Raw genomic sequence first — 14,900 nt, forward strand, 5'->3', positions numbered from 1 at the left:
ACCCGTGCCGGCAGGTCGTGGCTTCGCGATGGTTGCGCGATGACCGTTTGCGGAAAGATTCAGCCTCGGCTTACGTATTTACGAAAGAGATGCGACGAGAGACAGAGAGAGAGAGAGAGAGAGAGAGAGAGGTGTCGTTGAAGTTGGGGCTTGAAGGATTGGGAAGGTTGGCATATTTGAATTTGAGGGATTTCTCCTCGTGGTTTTAACCCCCTCGTCCCACGTTTTTTCTTTAGCAATTTCAATCATTAATCGTTAATTGCAAAAATATTGCAAATAGACAGATGGTTAAAATTGGCAGTTTTTTTCTTAAATTCTCTCTCATTACGCAAGTTTCTTTTTCATACTCAGCACACCCCTCTATGGTATGGTACTCTTCGGTACTTTAGCAGGATTATCGGTCATGCTTTTTCTTTGTTACTAACATTTTCATTGTCAAGAGACGTAGAAACAATGTTTTTTCATAAAAGATCCAAACAAACTGTTGTATTTTTTCCAAATTTGTGCATGTTTGGTTATTTTTAGACGTTATTTTTAGACATATCGAGTCATTTTGAATCACCGAAGATAAAGCATTTTGTCCGTAGATTTGGGTTCAACTTGGGTCCGAGAAATCCCTAGATCCAGACATTAATAAATGTCTAGTGCATGTTCCTAATGCACCTGAAAAATCTGAAACACGACAAACGTCCTTTCTGTCAGCAGCTTGTTTCGGCAACGGCTTTCGGCCGTCTTCTATTCGGTCGTGCAGAATTGCGGACGCTCTTGCAGAGTGAAAGTACAAACGTCGATGAATCGACGACCGCCCCCCACGTTGTATGCGAAAAGCGAAAAAGATAAATTTTCGAAGGAGTGACTTTCTTTTTCACCTTTCTGATATAACGTAACCTGGAACTCCCCAATTCGCCGATGCCTTCACCCCCTGAGAGAGACATTTGCCGTTCTTCGCAGCCGACTGCTTCTTTTTTTTCTTTTATAAAAGATCCAAACAAATCATTGTATTTTTGCAAGATTCACGCACGTTTGGCTACTTTCAGCCGTCATATTGCCAATCTCCAAAATCCAAAAACCGGCCGCCGGCAGTCGCCGAAAACCACGCCGCGGGTTATCGTCCACCTGCAGCCTGAATTATATGAAAGGCCGAGCGAAGCGGTGCGCGAGAGGGACGCGGGACGTCGCGATGAATCAGGGGAGAGAAACCACGCGGGACGACGCTGCGTAGGACGAAACGATGGACAGCTGCTTGCTCGGCAAGACGCGCATTTTCATCCGTCCTCGCGGACGCGATCGCTTTCATGCTGCGGCGGAAGAAAGTCGCGTTTTGCATTGAATCATCGGCGGCGGGCGCGGCGCTGGATAACGGCCAGCACGTCGTGCCGACGCGTCGCGTCGGCGGAGATGGCGAAGAAAGCAGCGGGATCCCCTTCGGCGACGATGATCGCGACCGCCGTCGTCGTCGTCGTCGTGGAGGCGAGCGTTTCGCGCGTCGCACCTCTGAATTTCTCGCCGATGGAAACGCTCGGCTCTCGGCTCTCGGCGCAAGTTTGGCGTGACCGGTCGCCCGGTGGCCTTTGCCAGCGAGATCGCGACTCGATGCGCCTCGGCTGGAGGGTGCATCGGCGGCGCAGGGAGTGCTCGGCGCTGCTGCATTCCAGCGAGAAGCGAACGAGCGCGCAAGAACGGCGCTCGGCGCGTCGTTAGAACGCTCGGCTCGAGCCGAGCGCCCGAGAACCGCGCGGCCGATCTCTCGGGCGGTTCTCCATTATCCGGGATCTAACGATATATTAGATACCTGAAGTAGTCGGCCGAAGTTCGCCGGGTAATTGCGCGGGATTCTCCGGCCGCGTTTTTCAGCCCCGCCGCCCGATAAGGAGAGATCGCCGGCTTTTCGGCCTCGGCGACAGAGCTCGGACTTTTCCGCGAGTTTCCCCTGGATTAGTCGAGCGGACAATCGACGAATGCGGCTCTAACGATAGCGCACGTGCGAGAAACGGAGGAGAGCTGGAAATCCGACTTGCGACCGGCCGCGGCCGGTCGCGATCGAAATCGCGAGCGGCGCCGCCGAACACGCGAGGAGTTTGTCCCGCAAGCGAGAGTCACGTGGCCACGATATTCACTTGCTGCCGCGCGCGAAGATCGAGGTCATACGACGTCGACGTACCTCGACAATCGAAATTTCGCAATGCTGCCTGCAGCTCGCATCCTGCAGCGCGGTGTGCCAGTGTGTAGTGCCTTAAAAGAGAGAGACTGAGAGGGAAAGAGGGAGAGAGAGAGAGAGAGAGAGAGAGAGAGAGAGAAGGAGAAGAGTAAAAATAATCCGCGGAGGCTTCGGAACTTGAAGAACGCGCGCACGGAGGAGAAAGACGCGGTCGATCAATGTGTGACAATGGACGAAGCGAAGGCGTTTCGCTCGAGCTAACGAAATCTCCGAGTCTCACAGCCGAATTTCATCGACGACGACCCGGAAGTTCGCTCTTCCCCGATCGTCGTCTTCTGGTTGCGCTCACGACCCTTTCTTCGGAAACGACCACGAGACCTGCTCTTCTTCGAGATCTCAATTCATTTCCGACGGAAGAAAAGAGCATTTTTTAAAATCTGTCTCCAAAGTTTGAGAGACGTCGTCTTCTGGTTGCGCTCTCGCGACCTTTTTTCGGAAACGACAACGGGACCTGCTCTTCCTCGAGATCTCAGTTCATCTCCGACGGGAGAAAAGAGCATTTTTGAAAATCTCTCTCAAAAGTTTGAGAGACGGCTGAATAAAATATTTACTATTTATTTTAACAATAATAAATGAAAGTAATAATTATTGTAAAAAAAAACTCCAATATATGACGATTAGTTGGAAAAAAACATATCCAATTTGATATTTTTGTGTTGAAATAAAAATTAATTAAGTAAGTATGCACCTATATAGCTTGGCAAAATAATAGTGTATCGTTAATAAATTCATTAAGAGGTATCTCACATGTATATTTGTATTATTTCCCGTTAGCACGTACTAATTTTCTAATTGCGGTCAGATATTGGGACCAATTATATCCGAACGTTGAGCCATAACCTATTTCAACTGTCCGGTCACTGGGTACATTAATGCGCTTCGTTACTTGTGTAAATATTTCATTAATAATATATACATACAGGGTGCTAAATTTTAAACGTAACAGGTAAAAAATCTCGAAAACTATGAAAGATATTAAAAAAAGCTAAAACACGTGTTCCATACTTTCAAAGGGCAAAGATAATAGCATTATCAGCTTTTTTATTTGGAAGGATATTTTCAAGGTCAGTTGAAGGTCAACTTAATTTTTTAAAATAGAAAGCCCAATTTTTTATTATGTATTCTTTTCCTAGCAATTAATCTTAACAACTTCTGCCCCAAACATTTTTTTATTTGTCTAATATTTTTTGAAACATTTAAGGAAAACTTGGTAACTTTTTCAACATTTAATTTACGATATCTCCTAACTATTCGTCGAAAGAAAAAATATTTCTTTCTATTTTAAAAAATTAAGTTGACCTTCAACTGACCTTGAAAATATCCTTCCAAATAAAAAAGCTGATAATGCTATTATCTTTGCCATTTGAAAGTATGGAACACGTGTTTTAGCTTTTTTTAATATCTTTCATAATTTTCGAGACTTTTTACCAGTTACGTTTGAAATTTAGCACCTTGTATGTATATATACCACCATGGTGTATATATATATATATATATATATATATATATATATATATATATATACATACATTGGTTTAAATCATTTCTCTGTACTTAAGGGAATCTTAAGTTTTCGAATAAATGCAAATATTTATATCAAAACTATACTCAATATTATATATTGTATTTTTTATGACGACGCTTAAACGCCCGCGGTTACTGGGACATTTACCTTATATCGCGTGAATGCGGGTCCACGCCAAGCCGCGATCTCCTCTGATTAAACGCGGCGTGAATAAACTAACTTTAAACATACATCGCTCTCTCTCCCTCTCCTTCTCTCCTTCTCTCTCGCTCTTATCCTGCCTCTCGGAGCGCCGTAGCGCTCATTCAGAACGATAAAGCGCGCGAGCGAGTTACTCGGGGAGATGTTTTGTAGACATCAATCCCGGGTCGCGGCCGTGCTTAATTTCATTCCCCGTCCAACGCGCGATAGAAATCTACCTGATGAGATGGTGTCTCATTTCGACACCGTCGTACGCGGCTAGTAACGGCTAATTAACGAGTCGCGAGCATTATATTTTTCAATGACCGACCGTCCGTCTCTATTACGCGCGGCGCGCCGAGCTCGCTGCGAGGAATCTTCTCAGCCTTGGAGGGCGAAAGTTGTCTTCGGTTCGCTCGTAGATGGAGCGATATTTGCACCTACAGGCAATCCTCCTTGCGCGAAAGTTGTGGGCGTAAGTACTCCTCTTCGCTGAGACTCACGTTAGACGCTTCGCGGGATCTCGCTCTCGCTGTCGATCGAGCGAACGACACGTTCGGCCGCGATGTGTCGCCGATGACGACGACGACGACGTCGAGTCGTCTCGTCCCTCAACTCGACGGGTCTCCGCGGAGAAGAGGAGATTGAGAATCATCGAGAAGATCCGCCCGGGAGATCCTCGAGATCGCGGCTCCCTCGAGATTGGCGGCTCCCTCGAAGGGTCGAAAAAACGTCCCGCTCGAGCTTCACCTCGCATGAAGCTCCTGCATTTTCCCGCTCGAACTCGCACACGGCTCGGTATTTACGGCGATGATGCATCTCCGCACGTGATGGAGATCCGACGCGAGGCCGAGTTGGGAAATCGTCTTTGAGATTCCCCATTCCGCGCGTCATCGTGGAAATAGTTTCGCGGCTCGACTCGGACGAGCGTGTCAGGTTTGCTCGCTCGCTCGCTCGCGCGCACGCGCGCGCGCGCGCAGCGCGTAATGATTTCCGTATGAATTTCTACCGCGAGCTTTCGTCCCAATTCGCAGCTCGCGCGTTTCTGCGCGCTGCCGCGAGCCGTCGCGACGCGCGACGCTGCTCGCTCGCCGAAGCGATTTTGCACGAAGCAGTCATTAGGCTCCCGCCGCCGCGCAAATCCCCACCTCATTAGGCATGTGGAATTGCTCGGCGAGTCGGGGAGCAATTAAGAGAACGACCGAGCGCGGCTTCTCCGATCGTCTTCGCTCGCACGCGGCCGCCTTCTCGCACGTTTTCATCGCTAATTATCAGAGCCCCGAGGCTCTCTCTCTCTCTCTCTCTCTCAGCGGCCCGACCGGCCGACTTGTACCATTTAAAGGTCAGGCTTGCCAATATTGAATCACCGGCGAATTTCAAAGAGCATGACAATTCTTGCGACGAGCCGCCGAGCGGCGTGCTCGCGGAGAAAGCGCGGAAGGTCAGAGGTCGCGGTGAACCATTTTTCCTCGACGACGACTCGTCGTCGTGGCTGACGCTTCCGCGGGCTACGACTCGCCGGCGCCTTTGTTATCAGTCACTCGGCAACGAGCTCGTACGAGTCTCGACCTCTTTCGCCCCGTGACCGTTTAACACTGAAACGCTGCCGAGCGATCAGAAGCGAATGCTTTGTAATTTCTCGCGAAAATTGCTCCGACATTTTTTACTCGTAAACTGAAGACGCATTCTCTTTGCGTGTCTCGGGGAGACACATCTGTGGCTTCTGAAAGCGACGCTTTCGTTATCAAACGCTCCGCGAACGAGCGGAGTCTTTATCTTCCCAGCCAGCAAGGACGACGATTCTTCTTTTTCGCGAGGAAGCTTAGCGCGCTTAACGGGAATGAACTTCCGCTCGAGAAACTCAGTCTCGGCGGCCGGGCCCGCTCCTGCGGGAGGCTCCTGCGACTACAAGCTGCTCCGCAAGGCGGAGCAATTAAACGCGCACGTCCCAGCCGCGATTGTTACGATTCTCGATACCTTTCTCCTCTAAAAATACGCGGGCGCGTTGCGCAAAACGGCAGACACGCCGCGCTTCCGTTCGCGCGCGCGCCGACTGTGACTTGTACCGTGTGTTTCAATATTGTCGACCGGTCGGGCGCTGCTCGCCGCGCAAGGTTTCCTTCTTACTTAAGCGGATGCAGAAAGGTGCTAAGCGTATGCGAGTACATCCGACTTCCGTCAGACGCGCATCCGCGCGGGCCGACCCGCGCGGAAGAGCGCGGGTCAGCCTTGAGACACGGCCAATAAACGAACCAAGTTCCCCGTTTTTTTGCCGTCCCCCCTGTCACGCACTTCGATTCGCGATAGTGAAAGCGTACAGAGATTTTTGCCGGGGGCCGCGCTGCGCCGCGGAGACGCACCCGCGACGAGCGCGAGATCGTCCTCGCGCGACGACCAAGTCGACCGGCGATTAAGGGGACTGGAGGGTCAGATTGCGGAAAAATCGTGCTTGCTTTTGATAATATTTTGTGACGAACTGAATAAATGTGCAAGAATGAAAATTTTAGGTATATTTATACAACGTATGCAGAGTAGAAAAATTTTGTTTATTAACGAATACTCATATAAATATATATGCTCTCCTTTTCTTTTCTTTCAAGTTGCTATCACTTTTGCAGTAATATCTCGACTCTCGGTGGTCCGATCAGAGTGAATTTTAGCTAGAAATCTCGAGGAGGCTTATCATTATCCGGTGAACCACTACAAAAAAATGGAACAAGATTAACAAAATTTTATTAGAAAATTGGCAGTTATTATTAGAAAAAAATTCAAATTTTTCAGTTCTTTTACAATAAAAAAATTAATATCTCGAAATGAAATATTTTGACGGAGTGGTCCATGGTTCACCTGCGAGCCAGGTGAACAAATATTATTGCTTCAATATTTCAAATCGACACGAAGCTCAGCTTCGGAGAAATCACTGCAAAAACTTGAACGATAAAATTTCGAGAAAAACTCGTTTAAAATTTAAGTGGACGTATATTTATATGAGTATTTGTTAATAAACAAAATTTTTCTACTCTTCACATGTTTTATAAGTATATCTCAAATTTTCATTCCTGCACATTTATTCAGTTTGTCATAAAATATTATCGAAAACAAGCACGATTTCTCAATAATCTGACCCTCTAGTCCCCTTAAGTCGATTGCGATCGACTCTCTGAGGCGCCGCCTCGTCTCGCTAATGAGGCTGTCGAAAGTGTCGAGGGAATTCTGCGGCAAAAAATGCGGAGTAAAAATTACGCAAGAACCTCATCTCTTTCTCACACGGTATCGCTATCTCATGCGATGTTTTTCTTTCTTCTTTCTTTTTTTGACAATGAAAGTAAAATTCCAGACGAGCAAGGAATGGATGGATCCAGGGAAAGTGGGCGACTTTTCGCGAGTCTGCGATAATTGGGAAGATTAATTTCCGCCCGATCGGTTAATAATCAAGCGGACACGCGTCTCGCAATTTAGCAGTAACTTCCTCGGACGTAGGTCGCAGGTCGTTTTCTCGCGGAGGCAAGAAAGGTTGGTAAATGTTAACATGAGCGTATTCAAAGTGCATCGTCGCTATGCGCCTCGCCGTCAAGACGACTAGGAGAGAAGAAATAGGAAATGGCTTTACGAGCGCCGCCAATTTTCTCGTCGTAAACCTCGTTAGGGATACGAGAGGCCCGGTAATCCTGCGGGATAATTATTTGAAGCGCTGTTTCTTCTTCGAGCGGACAGACAGAGAGAAAGAGAGAGAGAGAGAGAGAGAGAGAGACGACGCGCGCGGAAATTTTGCGCCGCAGACGAGCGCGTTAAATAAATTACGCGCGACGCACGGCGATAACAAACCGCGATATTACGGTCCAGCAAATCGATTCTTTACGTTCTGACATCCGTGACATTCGTCGTTATGTAACAGAACGCGCGCGCATGTGTGCGTGTATGTGTGCGTACAGCGGGGTACATCTTAATAGCCGGAGAAAGCGAACGAGCTCGTCGTGTAATTATCAACGACGGTATTGACGGGTTTGCATTTATTTTTTAGCATTTTCATTGTCAGAACTTGTTAGCGACCTGACTGTTTGCGGACGAGCGACGCCGCCGCGGCCTCTCAGGCCGAACGTCGCCGCTGCAGCGGCAAACAAATGAGAGCCGTCGGTGCGAAGTTTAATGTATAATCTTGTTTTATATGGAAAATATCCTCGACCTGACGTACCTGAAGCAGAGTCGAGAGGGTATCTCGTTAACACCGCAAACAGTTAACATTAACTTAACGTAACATCACAAAGACGTTAGTAGCAAGTTATAACATTACAAAGAAGCTTCTTTCGCACACAACCAGCCCATATCTTCCCTCTCTCTCACATATACGTGCAAAGAAAACTTGCTCTGACAACGTGAAGAAAGATTTCGTCGCACACGCGCGACGCTCGACCGTCGATCGCGCAATGAAGCATCGAATTCATTATAATGAATTATAATCGCCGAAGCGGCGAAAATTCCGACTGGCGACACGCGTCTTCTCTCCATTAATCCCTGCTTCACCGTCTGATCTGTCGCGGCGCGAGTAGATTTCCCGGCCGGGAAACGGCGCGAGGTGAGGAGACGACGTAAGCGCGACAACAAAGAGCTGAGAAAAGCCGCGCGTGTGTGGAAAATAAATAAGGTCAAAGCGTCGTCCCTCGGCCGCTCTTTTAACGCCCTCGGCGCAACCACCGGATTAAACACTCGGCTCGTAAATAATTCAGCCCCGCGGCGAGACGCGCGGCCACGGGGGGGCGGAGGGGGGGGGGTTGCCTGCTCATCTCTACCACGTGAGAAAGTGAAAGCAAAGGCCGTACGCCTCGCGCCGAGAGACGCGAGACGAGGCTCCGCGCGCGCGCGTCTCCCCGAGTCGAACACGATCGTCCCGGCATTCGATCGTCCTGAAAATCACTCTCCTTCGCGGTGACTCGCTTCGACCTCGTTATGGCGAATCGTATCTTCTTCGTACAAAGCCGCGTCGCGCATCCTCGCGCTGCATTTCCCCCTTTCTCGTTTTTCTCTTACGTCAGCAAAACATTTCGCGACGCCTTTTGGAATCCTTCTCGCGAGACGAATCGCTCTCTCCCCCCCGCCCCTCTCTGCCCTGTTTCTCCGTCTCTCTTGCGCGATTAATTCGATGGGAATTAATAATACACGTTGTTTCGCACGCATACGCGATTTGACACGGCGTGACAGATGTTCCGTTGAACGTCAACGCGCTGCCGTTGATTAACCGCTTGATCTCGTCGCGGTTGAAATCGCGCGGCTCTTTCCTTCTCTCCTCCGCTAATGCGATATCACACTTGACATTATCATCAATAACAAGCTGAAACTTCGAGCGCTTTTTCATCGCGAAGTCGCGAGGTACAGCTGCGGACGTGTTTCCGCTTCTCGTCTCGCTCGTGATTGCGCGCGCCGAGAAGAGCGGCCGACGACTCTCGGCGTACGGAAAAGCGACAACGGCTAATTAAGACGATCACGGTGATGCACGATTGATAGTTCAATCGCTCGTAATGGCGCCGCCGCTCGTAAATCATGTGATCCCGGTTCCGGTCTCTGGTGGCACTTTTAACATCTCTACGGAAGCGGCTATTATATCGTTCGAGTATTTTCTCCTCGGCTCCTCAGCTTTGAGGTCGAATTTGCTGCGAATTATCGCGATGCGGTCGCGAGCCTGAGGGCGAATTCATGAAATTTCCAGCAGAATCCCGGAGCAATGAAACAATAAACACACGTTGAAACTCACGCCTACGCCGCGGACGCGAGCCGGCAGCCGACCTGGAATGCAAACTCGACGGGTGGTAGAAATTGCTTTCCTCGCCGGCTAGATTTCGAGATCTCAGAATTGACCGCGCGAATTTCAGCCAGTCTGGTGCCGATCGAAAGCTTGCGTCAACATTACGTAAAAGAAGAAGAAGAAGAAGAAGAAGAAGAAGAATAATCAAGACCGCGATTCTACATCGCGGCCTTGATTCCCGAAATATCCCGATCGCGAAATCACTTCGATTGACGCAGGCAACTTCGACGGTTGTCTGCGTTGGTGTCGATTTCGCATCGTGAAGGAAAGGGAAAGAGAGAGAGAGAGAGAGAGAGAGAGAGAGAGAGAGAGAGAAGCGAGAGAGAAAACGGAATAAAAAACGCAGTCGGCTGTATTTGAAGAAAAGGACTCGTCCCCGTTTTTCGAGCTGCCGGGCGCGATAACGCGCGTCGGCTCCGCGATGAAAACGTATCCGTGGCAAATAAAGTCAGCAGCCACTCGGGCTGCTTAATTACGACGAAGCGAAGGGGCTGGCCGGCATTATTGTGACACACCGTGCATATAGCGGCGTTGCGCGCGCAACTCCGTGCGAAAAAGAAAATTATCCACTCATCACCGCGATACGCGCTCGCGCGCGCGCGCGCGCCTTTCGCTTATATAACTCAGAATCCCGTTTGATATTCCGAAGTGACGACGACGACGACGACGATGACGATGACGACAACGGCCGTATACCTCGGTTCCTGTTCGCGCCACCTTTCCAACTCGCTCCCGCGCGCGTCGCGTATTTTCCGCGCCGCGCTGTCCGTTTATTCGCGCGCAAATTCAGGTGTTTTTGCAGCGGGTGGGCGAGAGAGAGAATGAGAGAGAGAGAGAGAGAGAGGCAAGCAGAACACGCAGAATACGCGCAATTCTTCTTCCCTCGAGACAGGAGAGCGATTCGTCTCCCGCGACAGGGAGACTCGCGTTAATTCTGCATATGTAACGCGCGATAAATCGTATCCAGCGAGCAGATTCCACCGGAGCGTCGCGCTACGCCAGTCGTCATTCGTTCCTCGTTAACGACCTCCTGTTCCTTTTCCCCACAAATTCACCGTTGCCTCTCCCTTAAGTTTCCGAAGGTAACCTCGTCTCTCTCGAGTCATTTTCCGTCCAATTTAGAGGAGAAAAATGCGCACTCTCGAGCCTACATTGGTATTCCCGATACGAGCCCACGTCCAATCGTACAATTAGCCAGTAAACCAGCGCAGTTTCTTTCAAATCTGGCCAAACTTACGGCCATACGTTCGTGGATCTGCCCTCTTGGAGGGTGCATTTTTCCCGGGGGTGCAGTTTCGGCGGACGTGGATGGCGTGCCGGAGAGACCGGCTCTGGCTGAACAGGGTCGGCTCGACAAGATCGATTTATAGACTCCTCTTACCTAGACGTGCGTTTACGTGAAACTCTTTGCGACCGAGAGTCGAGAGGAGGAGGGTTGGGGGCGAAAGGAGGGTTGAAAATCGCCGAGTTACGGCGGTCTCAGATCACCGCGCACAATTTTTCTCCATTTTTCTCGTTAGCACTTTCATCCCGCCGCTTTCGTTCCGCCAGCAATTATCGCTTCATCAAGAAATGAACGAAACAATTTACAATTGTAATGTCTTGCGGGAGCAAAATGGCTACATGTCTTTTGAGTAAAATCTTTGAGGGAATATATGCAGGAATGCTCCTTGTTTATTTCGAGATGTAAAATTTGTACTTCAAGCGAAGACTAACCCGCAGAAACTCTGCAAAAAAGAAATGTTTACAAGAGAGAGAGAGAGAGAGAGAGAGAGAGAGAGAGAGAGAGAGAGAGAGAGAGAGAGAGAGAGAGAGAGTAATTCTTTGTGATAATTATGAAGAAATATTTCTCGAGAACAATAGCCGATACAGTTGTGAAACTACAGCAGTTGTAGCATAAAGCTCGACGGGCCGAGATTCATGTAGAAGCGAGCCGCTCGTCGCTGCAGAATGCTGCCGGCGAATTTTTCCGAAACGCGAGCGCGGCCGTCAAGCGCGCGTTGAGCTGTCGCGCCTAATCGGCGAAACTGCGCGTTTCTCTTCCAGACTCCAGATCCGCGCGACGGGTAACGCGCGAGCCCCGACACGTTTTCCCGGCGTTTCGGCAAATTAGCGAGTCCGACGACCTCGCGTAAGCTGGATCGTCCTGCTCGCGAGAAAATTCCGCGAGAAAATTCTGCGTCGACGGCGGGAAACAATTAGAGGTTTTTGCCGTTCATCGCCGTGGCTACCTGCGGCGGCTGCGAGAGACTACGATTTATAATCGCGGGTCATGCCGATGCTGCATGTGGGTCCTAGAGACGGCATAACTTTCACTCACGGCAGTGTCGCGGGCCTCATGCCCCGGGCACATCAAGCGGACGCACACACGGACGCGCGCGCACACCATCGGCATCCCATAGCGCGCGGATACACGCTGGCGCGAGCACACAACGCCGCTCGCAATGTTGCATAAACGCACGTGCGAAGCCGCGGCTCTTACGTGTGCGTAAGATACGCTCGTGAAACGTGGAAGTGCCGGGCGATTATACAAGCCGGTTCCCACATGCGATCGCGGGCGAGCCGTCTTCCCGAAAATTTGAAGCCGGCCTCGGGCGAGGATCATGAGCCGCATCTTCTCTTTCACGCGAGAAGCGAGAAAAAAGAGAGAGAGAGAGAGAGAGAGAGAGAGAGAAGCCGTCGCGACGCGACGGTTCCCAAGCGGAACGAAAAATCATGATGACGTCGGGCAAACGACGGAGAGTCGGAGCTGGGAAAGCTCGCTTTGCGCCCGTTGATTCGCCCGTTACCCCGCCATTTTCGCGTTATCGTGCCGCAATCGTGATTTTCCGCTGACTTTCCGTCCTACCTGGGACCGTCCTGCTACCTCTCCAAGCAACCTCTCGACCTCCCGTGTGTCGATTTGTCGACGATCTCGCCTCGTTTCCCGCGCGACTTTTCCCTCCGATTACGAGAATATTTTCATCTCGCCCGTTAGCCGTTAATTGAGAGCCGTTTTAATTTATGACCGTCCGCGACTTTCGACACGCGAAGCGACGCGTGAATTTCTGAGATGTCAACGATGGGAGAGAGAGAGAGAGAGAGAGAGAAAGATAGAAAGACAGGACGCATGTGCAGGTATGTGCGTGTGTCATAAACTTTACTGCTGATTTCGTCATATTTGTATACACGCCTTCTCCGAGTTCACGTGGCTCATATTCAATTTCTGCAAAGATGATCAAAGAGAAAGAGCGAGCGAGAAAGGGAGAGAGAGAGAGAGAGAGAGAGAGGAGTGAAGCGAGAAATAGAGACGGCAACGTGCATATATGCGCAATCTGCCGTGAGAGATTTTCGCCGAGATCCGCAGGCGGTTTGAGGCACGGACGGCCGAGGGTGGGAGGGAGAGGCACGGGGGCTAATTAGTCTCCGTGGAAAACAATGCCACGAAAGTAAATCCTTACACGATCGCGAAGCGTTCAGACGAGGCAGTCTTTAAGATAGAAACGAGTATACGCGAAGCGGCGGCGTCGGGAATCGAGAGGATCGAGAGGTCGAAGGTAGATCTCCGCGGGATAAAATTCCGACCGCGAGAAAATTCGACACGAGGAGCCTCCTGTCCCGGAATACTGCGAGAGTCCGAAGAGAATCTGAGGTAAAGAGATCCTCGCGCTCGCTCGAAGAGGGGAAAAAGAAGGAAGACGAGTTTCCCATACGCGCGGCCGGGCATTACAGCCTCGCATTATCATTTTAATACGGCATCAATCGCGATGCTTTGCACGTCGAGAGAAAAGAGAGACGCGTGAAAATGCGCGGATATTTATTCGCGCTGGAGACTAAAATGTGTATTTCCTTGTGAAGTTAGATTTCTTCATCCTTTTAAACGGGATGAACAATCGCTTCCCCACCAAAGACTGCAGTCTCAAGAGAGAATCTGTACATTTGCTTGTTTAACCCTTTGTAGCCTGAATTAATTTATCCAGGAGCCTCTCACCGAATTTTTGCGCAATTAAGTGGCTCTCGGCGTATTATAGGCATAAGGTAGAGATGTGCGAATCAAGAATTTTTATGTCGAATCGAATCGAATCATTAAGAAATTCTGATGACTATTGAACATGCAAATAATGATGGAAGATTTTAATATAAAAGAGAATATTGATATTGTAATATCATCTTAAAGTAAAATATATATTTAAATAATTGAAGTAATTTACAATTAAATTATTAATTATAAGTTAAGTTAATTACAAGTTAAGGGTTCAAACATACAGGCCCAGATGGCCCGTTTTGTAGCTGATGCACGCAAACGATAATGTATTTGACTCCTATTCGAATTATTCGGATTCGAATCATAGGGATTCGGATTCGAATCGAATAGTTCGCACATCTCTAGCATAAGGAATGGACAAATAAATCTTACAACAATTTTAAGTAGTGATACCTATAGGCATCGATAGGAACGTAGGACAAGACACAAAAAGCGTTCAAAAATGTACGAACGTGCTTACTTTTAAGTGCCGTCAGAATGTTAATTAGGATTAACGAAGTGTTTTTTCCCAGTGTGGAAGTATGCGTAAATGTCAATGTTATTAACACCGTAACAACAGTACATCAGTAACTGAGATTCGGAGGCAGGAAGAGCAGCCCTCCGCCCCCCCCTCTCTCTCTCTCTCTCTCTCTATCTTTCTCTCGCTCTCCGTTCTTCGTTGGCGCTTAATTGCGAGGAAATGCAGGCGCGCGTGCTCATTAACGGGTAAACGTAACGTATAGGCTTGCCCTTTTTAATTAATCATTCACATCGCGCGAGAACCCTCGCTCGCACTCGCAACCACACAGGTGCGCGCGCGGCGGGCGCGATCGTGCAAATGCATCTCCGGCAAATCGTATCGCTCCTCTCCGCCGGCGCACGAAACGTTCGCATGAATGCGGACGAGAGTCTCTTGCGAAAAGCTATCTTGCGCAATTGCTCTCGATCGGACTGTTCCGTTCGTCCGCTCGGGAGAAGATCACCCCGCGCTCGTCTTCGGTTTCCTTTCCCGCGCAGCAGAGAGCAGCGACGCAACACGTCGCGCGTCCTGCCGCTCGATCTTACGGCCGCGACTGTCTCTGTCCGAGAGCGATCGGTCGCGTATCGGCGAATCGTGCTGCGCTCGGAGATCGCGATCTGTCGGGAGGCGCGATCTGACGGTGGCGAGGAATTCTTC

The sequence above is a fragment of the Harpegnathos saltator genome, unplaced genomic scaffold (assembly GCF_003227715.2).
Source record: "Harpegnathos saltator strain DR-91 unplaced genomic scaffold, Hsal_v8.6 scaffold38, whole genome shotgun sequence".
Lineage (NCBI taxonomy): Eukaryota > Metazoa > Arthropoda > Insecta > Hymenoptera > Formicidae > Harpegnathos > Harpegnathos saltator.